Raw genomic sequence first — 8,170 nt, 5'->3', positions numbered from 1 at the left:
AAAGAAAAGAAACAGAAGTGCTAAAATCCAAATAATATAAATCACAGGAAGAAATTTTAAAAGAGTAGTAAATAATGTAGATAAATGTCTCAGATTTTTTAAAGATAAGAGAACTAAGATTGAAAAAACCTCTAGAGTGTCAAAGAGGAGAAAGAAAAATCCACACATCATACTAAAATCTAAGAATAAGAAAGATAAAATCTAAAAGCTAGCAAAAAAAAAAAAAAAGCATATCCACATCAAAGGAATAAGAATCAAATTATTCAAGAGCAACACTGACTATAAGAAGACTATGGAAGCAGAATTTCCAAAATATTGAAGGAAAAGAACTTGGAAATTAGAACTTTATATCCCCAATATCAGTCAAACGTAAAGGCTTGCTAAACATATTGTCAGGCAGATGAGGCCAGAAGGTTTACCATGCAAAGATCTACACTGAAAACAGGGTGGGGATTGTCTTAAGTAAGAGAACAAACAAACACAGGAGATACTGTAAGTGATATATGAATAAAAGAGATCCAATATCTTGGTTGTTACCTTAAGTTGGTTGCTATCTTAAAGAGAGGGTGAAAAGGAAATCTATCATCAAAGTAAAAAAAGAAATATATTCACACACACACAAAAAAATCCTATTTAAAATCCTAGATACTATCAGTATGTTGAAAGTTGGATCTCACAAGGGATGTGAAAACAAGCTAAACAGTATCTCACAAAGTGCAGTTCACCAAACTGGTCTGTGAACTGTTCATTAGCTCTTGACAAGAGAACCTCACCAACCACACTGCTTAGTTCAGCTGACGTGATTTTTACATATTTTCTCAATGAAGGGAGCAGCGTTTTAATCTACGTTCTGCCATGAGGTCCTTATCTACTTGTGGATCAGTAACAAACAATTTCCAGATCAGTACTTTGAGAACATATAGCTATCAATTTAAGAAGGGAGGGAGATGAAATGGGTGAAAAGAAATAGAAATAGGGGAAAAAAACAGAAATAATAAGCTGAGATATTTAAAACTGGCTCAAATACATTAGTAATCAGAATAAATAAATGTGAACTTTAAAAGATAAGTCAAAGTTTGGATTTTATAAAATCTAAAATATGCTACTTATAAGATATACCTAAAGCATAAGAAAACACAAAGGTTAAAAGTAAAAGGATAGAAAATGAAATATAAAGTAAATACAACTAAAACAAAATTGCTGTAGCTATACTAATAACAGACAAAATAAATGTTAAAGTAAAATATATTATTAGAGACAGGTAATTCAATTCCCTACTTAATCCAATTCTCCAAGAAGATGAAGTAATTTTAATATGCAGTTATCAATAAAATTTCATTAAAGCACATGAAGTAAACTTATTGGAATTTCAGGGACATAGTAATAAATCCACCATCATAGTGAGAGATTTCAGCACACCTGTCTCAATTCTTGAGAAGTCAAATAGACAAAAAAAATCAGCAAGGGCATATAAGACAGAACCAAAAAATTTAACCTAATGAACATACATTGAATTCTGCACCCAATAATTAGAATAAAAATATTGTTCTCAAATACATATGACTATTTACAAATATTTATCATAAATTAGGTCATAAAGAGACCCTCAACTATTTTACAAAAATAAGTATACAACTAAGTTGGACATTAATAGTATATATATAAATTTTTGATCCCCACTTATTTGAGTTTTTTTTAAAACCCTGATAAATAACCTATGGATTAAAATGAGGTCATAATGAGAAATTTTAAAATATCTAGAACTGATTTAAAAATTTTAAAACTATATATCAAAATTTATGTGATACAGTAAAAACAGTGATCTGAAGGAAAGTTACAGCTTTAAACATGAATATTAAGGGAAGAAATGAAAGCCCCAAAAGTAACAAACTAATTGCCCAAATTAAGAGATCAGAAAAAGAACGGATAAAACTTTAAAAAAATACAAGATAAGGGATAAGCAAAAACAAAGATAAAGTAGAGAAGACTAACAAAGCCAAAGAATGGCTATTTGGAAAAACTAACAAAACAAATAAACTTTAGCAAAATTAATCATGAAAAGTAGAGAGAAGACAAAAATGATTTTATAAACAAAAACTGAGACAATTACTACACAAAAAGTAGAGGTTAAAATGAGTTTAAAAGGCTTCTACTTCCAAACAAGATGGTAAATCAGGGACCCAAATGACTCACTTGCCAAAAACAACTAAAAAAAAAAAGCCAAAAATACGGAACAGTAATTTTTATATATTGGTCATTAGGCAACAAGTGACAGTGAGTGATGCCTGAGAGGGGAAGATTTGAAGTGAGCCCCATAATTATCCCCGGCTTACTACCTGGAGAAAGTTTTCAGGCTGCCGCTCAGTAAGGATCTACAGTTATCTCTTAACACATTGCTAGTGGTAACATAAATTAGTGCAACAACTTTAAAAAAGAATTTACATTATCTTCTATACTTGAAGATTTACATAGCCTGTAGTCTAGCAATTCCACTCCTAGGTATATTTCAAGATAAACTCTAGCACATGTAAGACAGGATGCATGTAAAAGGTTATTCACACCAGCATGATTCACATTAGCATAAACCTGGAAATACCACAAACATCCACCCACAGGTGACTGGATGAATATACCACAGTATACATACAGAGCAGTCAGAACTAATAAACTACACGGGGACATGTTGCCTTATGGATGACCACTAATATTGTAGTATTAATGTGAAAAAGTCCCTCAAGAATAGGTTCAACATGAGACTCTTTCTGTAAAGTTAAAAATACATAAAATAAAATCTAAATAGGAATAAGTAGAATTACAAATAATTTACATAAAAAGGAAAGCAGCTTCCACTTCTAGGAAGATAGAATAGATGTATTTTTTCCAAATCTTCCAACTAAATACAACTACAAATCCTGAGTATAATATATAAGACTAACATCATGCTGTATATCACATCCCCATGACATTTATTTTATAACTGGAAGTCTGTACCTTTTGACCTCTTCACTCATTTCACCCCCCTCCCCAAATCCTGAATGTCTGGAATACTGGTGACCAGTGCTAATACGGCAGCAGCCAGTGGCATCCACCTGCTCATCTCTCAAAGGTTGTCAGAATTTTCTCTTCACTACTCAATCATATCTACTTACACAAGCAGTTCAGGCAGTCAATAATGAAGAAATTCCTTTTACCAGAGACAAAGAGATATTTCACAGTATAGTATGTGGGATGCAATTTCTTCAGCTCATCCTGCCCCTAAGCACATAAAGAAGCCAGACTATGTGATGACAGGCATTGTACCTGACTACAGAGACAGCATAGAAGAATGAAGATCAGATTCAAGGGCTTTGTCGGGGTCCTTGGCTGGACTGGTCATGTCCTCCTCCTGGCTGGGAAGACTTTAAAGGTTGACATGACAACTGAAGAGAGAGATGCTCTTTTCATCGAGCAATCATCAATCATGATGAGGTTTTCCAAAATCTCTTTGCACCTCTGTAAACAAGGTGTTATGATATTCCTGGCAGTTGGCATCTTTAGGATTGGAGAGATATTATGAACTTTGATGTCACGGTCTATCACAATGAGCACTGTGGAGATACCTCTGAAACATTTTTGGTGGGCAATGTAGATAAATGTGGTAAAAAGTTAGTGGAGGTTACCAGGAGGTGAAGAGATGAAACAACTGAAGCCTGCAAAGTGCATCCCCATCTCTTTAACTGGAAACATAATCAGCCATGGAACTCATCAGAGAGGTGTGCAAATGTGCCCACATTTTATGGACATGGGCAGCGACACCTTTCCTTTGCCTCTAATGCTGGACAGGGCCAGGCCCTCCGCACCCAGCTGCAGGACCGGGCCCACCGTGAGGGTGGCAGCCTAGAGCTGGGCGGCCGTGCATGTCGTGACCCGCAGGGCCCACGGCCCGGCCACCTCTCAACCCCATCGTTGAAATATGCTGAAGCAGATACGGTGTTACCAGAGGCCCACGAGGAGGGGTAAGGTCGGGAAGCCTGACAGACCCCGCAGTGGCCCCGAATCCATTTCGGCCACACACACCCATTTGAGGCCAGGGATCAACAGATCGTTACCTTACAGTGACAGGGCTTCTGCAGCCTAAGGGCCAGACACACTAGGAGGGCGGCCAGGAAGAGATTCATGTCTGAAATGCAGAGGAGCCCAAACTCAGTGACCGAGAAGGCCACCTCTGCAGGGCCACGGCCTCCTCAGGCTCTCAGTTCATACACAAATAGCTGGAGACGAAGGGCCTGCTCTCCGGGAGGGCCCGAGGCAGGGACAGGTCCACGGCTCGTTGCCATCCGGCACAGGCCTCCGGAGTGGCTGCGGCGGGAGTGGGCAGAGGGCCGGCTGGACCAGGGCAGGGGCAGAGCCCAGCGTGTCCGGCTGCTGGAACGGACAGGGGCGGGAACGCGAGGCCGTGTGGGCCGCCCCGGGCCCACGAGACCGCCGCCCGTGAGTCCCGGCTCTGCGGTTCTGTGCGCATGCGCAGCTGCGGGGCCATCCGCGGCTCACGCCGTGTGCGGCAGGTACAGGGCGGCGAGGATCCCAGAGGCCGTGTCCAGTTTGTGGCCCTGGTTCCTGAAGGGCGGTACTTCCTCCAGCCTGCTATGTCTGCTGTTAGAGAAATAGCCCAAACGGTCCGACTTCTTCCACAGTGAGTAGGACTCCACACACGTGCCCACCGACCGCTGGTGACCTCGTTGGCCTGCGTCGGGTGGAAGCGCTTCCGGTGCACTGGGAGCCCCGCGCAGAGTTCCTGCGGCCCGCCTCACGCCGACCCCTGAACCCTTCTCAGAGCACCTTCGCATTCCACCGCAGACCCCGCAGGACTTCCTCCGCCTTGGAACTGCGTTTCACCAGCTCACACAGCGCCTGCTTGCTGCCTTTCACCGTTTCTCCCTCTGGGAGCTGAGTTCCGGGATCTCATGCCATCACCGCTTCGCTACCAGGTACAGTAACTCCTCCACTCCCCTCTTAGGGAGGATGTTGGGGTCCCAGAGCAGCTAGTCTTGATTCTGATAGATCTCATCACGGCGGATCAAGTACAGGTGCTGGGGTCTGCTTGTACAACATGATGTATATAGCATGGTGAATATAGTTAATAATACTGTGTTGCCTATTTGAAAGTTGCTAAGAGGGTAAATCTTAAAATCCTCAATGCAAGAAAAATATTTTCTGTGTATGGCAGTGCATGATAACTAGATGTATTGTGGTGATAGGTTCACAATATATCCAAATATAAAATCATTATGTTGTACACCTGAAACTAATACATTATGTGTCAATTATATCTAAATTTGAAACAATACATACATGCATACATATAAACTTAAGAAGACCCAAAAGGTGCAGAGAAGAAGGCACGCCATCTAGGGATGTTGGGCTCAAGGAAGAAAATGCTGGTGAGTTCCCTGGGTTGTTTTTTGTTTGTTTGTTTTTTGTTTTTTGTTTTTCTGATTTCTATGTACCAGACTTAAAGCTGGAGAAGCCAGCAACACAGAAACACCAGTGGACACGGAGTGAAAAAGCTCCAACAAAAGCCTACACTTCCTAGCCAAGAAACCAAGAAAGGGGCAGTTTAGCAAGACAGAAAACTTGTAGGCAATAACTGTGCTATTCCAGCTAAACACTACAGAAAAACTGTGGTCCAACCCATGCCAGCAAAGACTGGGGGGTGGGGGGTCTAGACTTCCACCCCCTCACACTCCCACACCTTTACACCTCCTGCCCTTCACGGCACCACACCCCACACCCAGCTCTGCCCCATCATATTGTAACAAGGAACTCCAAACTGCCCACAGGGATGGTGTCAAAGTCGGCAAAGTAGGAAGGCAATACTTTCATCTCCAACCTAAGGTAATGAAGTCGCCCAGTGGGTTCAGTGGAGACAACATAGGGGACTTGGATTTCCCTTCTAGCCAGGCAGTAATAGAATGTGCCTTCCTCTCTTCACTGTGGTGATATGAGAGGAAGCCTTGGGGAGGTTCAGGATGTTCTCCACCACCCAGCAGTAAGGAAGCTACTCCTGCCACCGTGGTGTCAGTGCAGGCCACATGAGGAGCACTAATGAGGTATTCATGCCCCTCTCTGCCAGGCAAGTATCGGTGGAGGCCTAGTGAGGAGTCAGAACTCCAATTCTACCCAGCAGCAACTAGGAACCCCACCCTTGGGTGTCAGCAAGGCCAAGTAAGAACCCTGGACTTCTACCTACCTGGCAGTAATGAGATGGCGTCTTCACTTACCCTGTCAGAGAGGTGTCAGAGGAAGCCAAATAAAACAGAAAGTTTAAGTAAGATCCAGAATCTCATAATGTGATACCCAAAATGTCCAGGTTTGATTTGAAAATCACTCATCATACCAAACCCAAGAAGATCTAAACCTGAATGAGAAAGACAACAGTTGGAAAGACAGAGATGAAAGAAATGTATTATCTGATAAAGATTGTAAAACAGCCATGATAAAAACTGCTTCAGTGAGTGATCAGAAGCACACTTGAAACAATGAAAAAATAGGAAGTATCAGCAAAGAAACAGAAGATAAAAAGAGGAACTAATGGAAATTTTAGAATTCAGAAAAAAATGTTTAACCTCAATGAATGGGATCCACAGCAGAATAGACAGACAAGTATAAAATAGAATAAAATAAAAATAAATTACGTAACCTAAATGGTGGGGAAAAAATTGACTGAAAAATGAAGCAGAACCTTAGTTTCGAATTCTATAAAATATCTTCTAACAAAAGGCACAGAACAGAAGAGGAGCAGATACTTCCCAATTTATTTACAAAGCCAATATTACCCTGATACCAAAGCCAAAGATAGTATGAAGAAAATATCTATAGGCCAATATCTCTCACAAATATAGATGCAAAAATTCTTAATAAAATATTAGCAAGTAGAATTCAACAGTATGTAAAAAGATATATACCATAGCCAAGTGGCATTTAACAAACTCCCAAATGAAAAACCCCAGGATTATATCCATAGATGCAGAAAAAAATTTTGGCAAAATTTAATACTCATTTATTACAAAAACTCTTAGAAAAATAGGAATACAGAGGGGACCTTAGAACGTCTATAAAACAAAGCAAAACCAAAAAAACTGACAGCTAATACACCAATGGTGAAGGATTGATACTTTTCTCTTAACAATTAGGAACAGGGCAAGGGTATCTGTTCTCAGATACTTATACCAGATAGTACTGAAAGGTCTAACCAGTGCAAAAATGCAAGAAAATGAAATAAAAGCATACAGATCAGAAAGGAAGATATTAAAAAGTGTCCCTATTGCAGAGGATATAATTGTCTACATAGAATATCCCTAGGGATTAAAAAGACAAACAAACTCCTAGAACTAATAAGTGAATTCAAGATACAAGATAAACATAGAAATATCAATTCTATTTCTGTTTACTTAATAAACACATGTGGACACTGAAATTAAAAATATATTATTAAAATTGCACAAAAAAAATTACATGTAAATCTAACAAAATCTTTACGAGACTTGTATGCTGAAAACTACAAAACTCTAATGAAATAAATCAAAGAAGTTCTAAATAAGAGGTGAGGCACACCAGGTTCATGGACTGGAGGATTCAGCATTCTCCTCACACTGATATACAGGTTTAAAGCAATTTCCATCAAATCCCTGGAAGACTTTTTGTAGATGTAAACAAGTTACTATCTACAAAAAATAAAGATACAAAATAAAGATATAAACTTTGTTTTAAAGTTTATATAGAAAGGCAAGGGAACTAGAATAGCTAAAACATGCAATCACCAACTGCACTCCTGGACGTTTACCCCAGGGAAAGGAAGACTTAACGTTCACACACACACACACACACACACACACACACACACACCAAAAAAGTGTTTACGTGGATATTCATAGCAGCTTTATTTGTATAGCTCAAAGTGAAAACAGTCCAGCTGTTATTCAGTGGATAAATACCTAAACAAACTGCAGTACATCCATACCACGGAATAGTACTGGTAAACAAAAAGGGAATGGACTATTGGTATAAGCAACAATCTGAATGAACCTCCAAAGAATTACACTGATTTCAAAAAACCCAAATCCCAAAAGGAAGTGGTTCCATTTATCTAACATTCTTAAAATGACAAAATTATGGAAATAGGGAACAATCT

General features: G+C 39.7%; 1 pseudogene; it reads left to right on the top strand.

Moving 5' to 3' along the window:
• Nucleotides 1–3,035: 3,035 nt before the first annotated feature.
• On the top strand, nucleotides 3,036–3,880 carry LOC102509925 (annotated as a pseudogene).
• Nucleotides 3,881–8,170: the final 4,290 nt, after the last annotated feature.

This window comes from Camelus ferus, chromosome 1 (genome assembly GCF_009834535.1).
Source record: "Camelus ferus isolate YT-003-E chromosome 1, BCGSAC_Cfer_1.0, whole genome shotgun sequence".
NCBI classification, from domain to species: domain Eukaryota; kingdom Metazoa; phylum Chordata; class Mammalia; order Artiodactyla; family Camelidae; genus Camelus; species Camelus ferus.
Note: the sequence above shows the minus strand (reverse complement) of the source record. Positions and strands in the feature narration are given on the sequence as shown.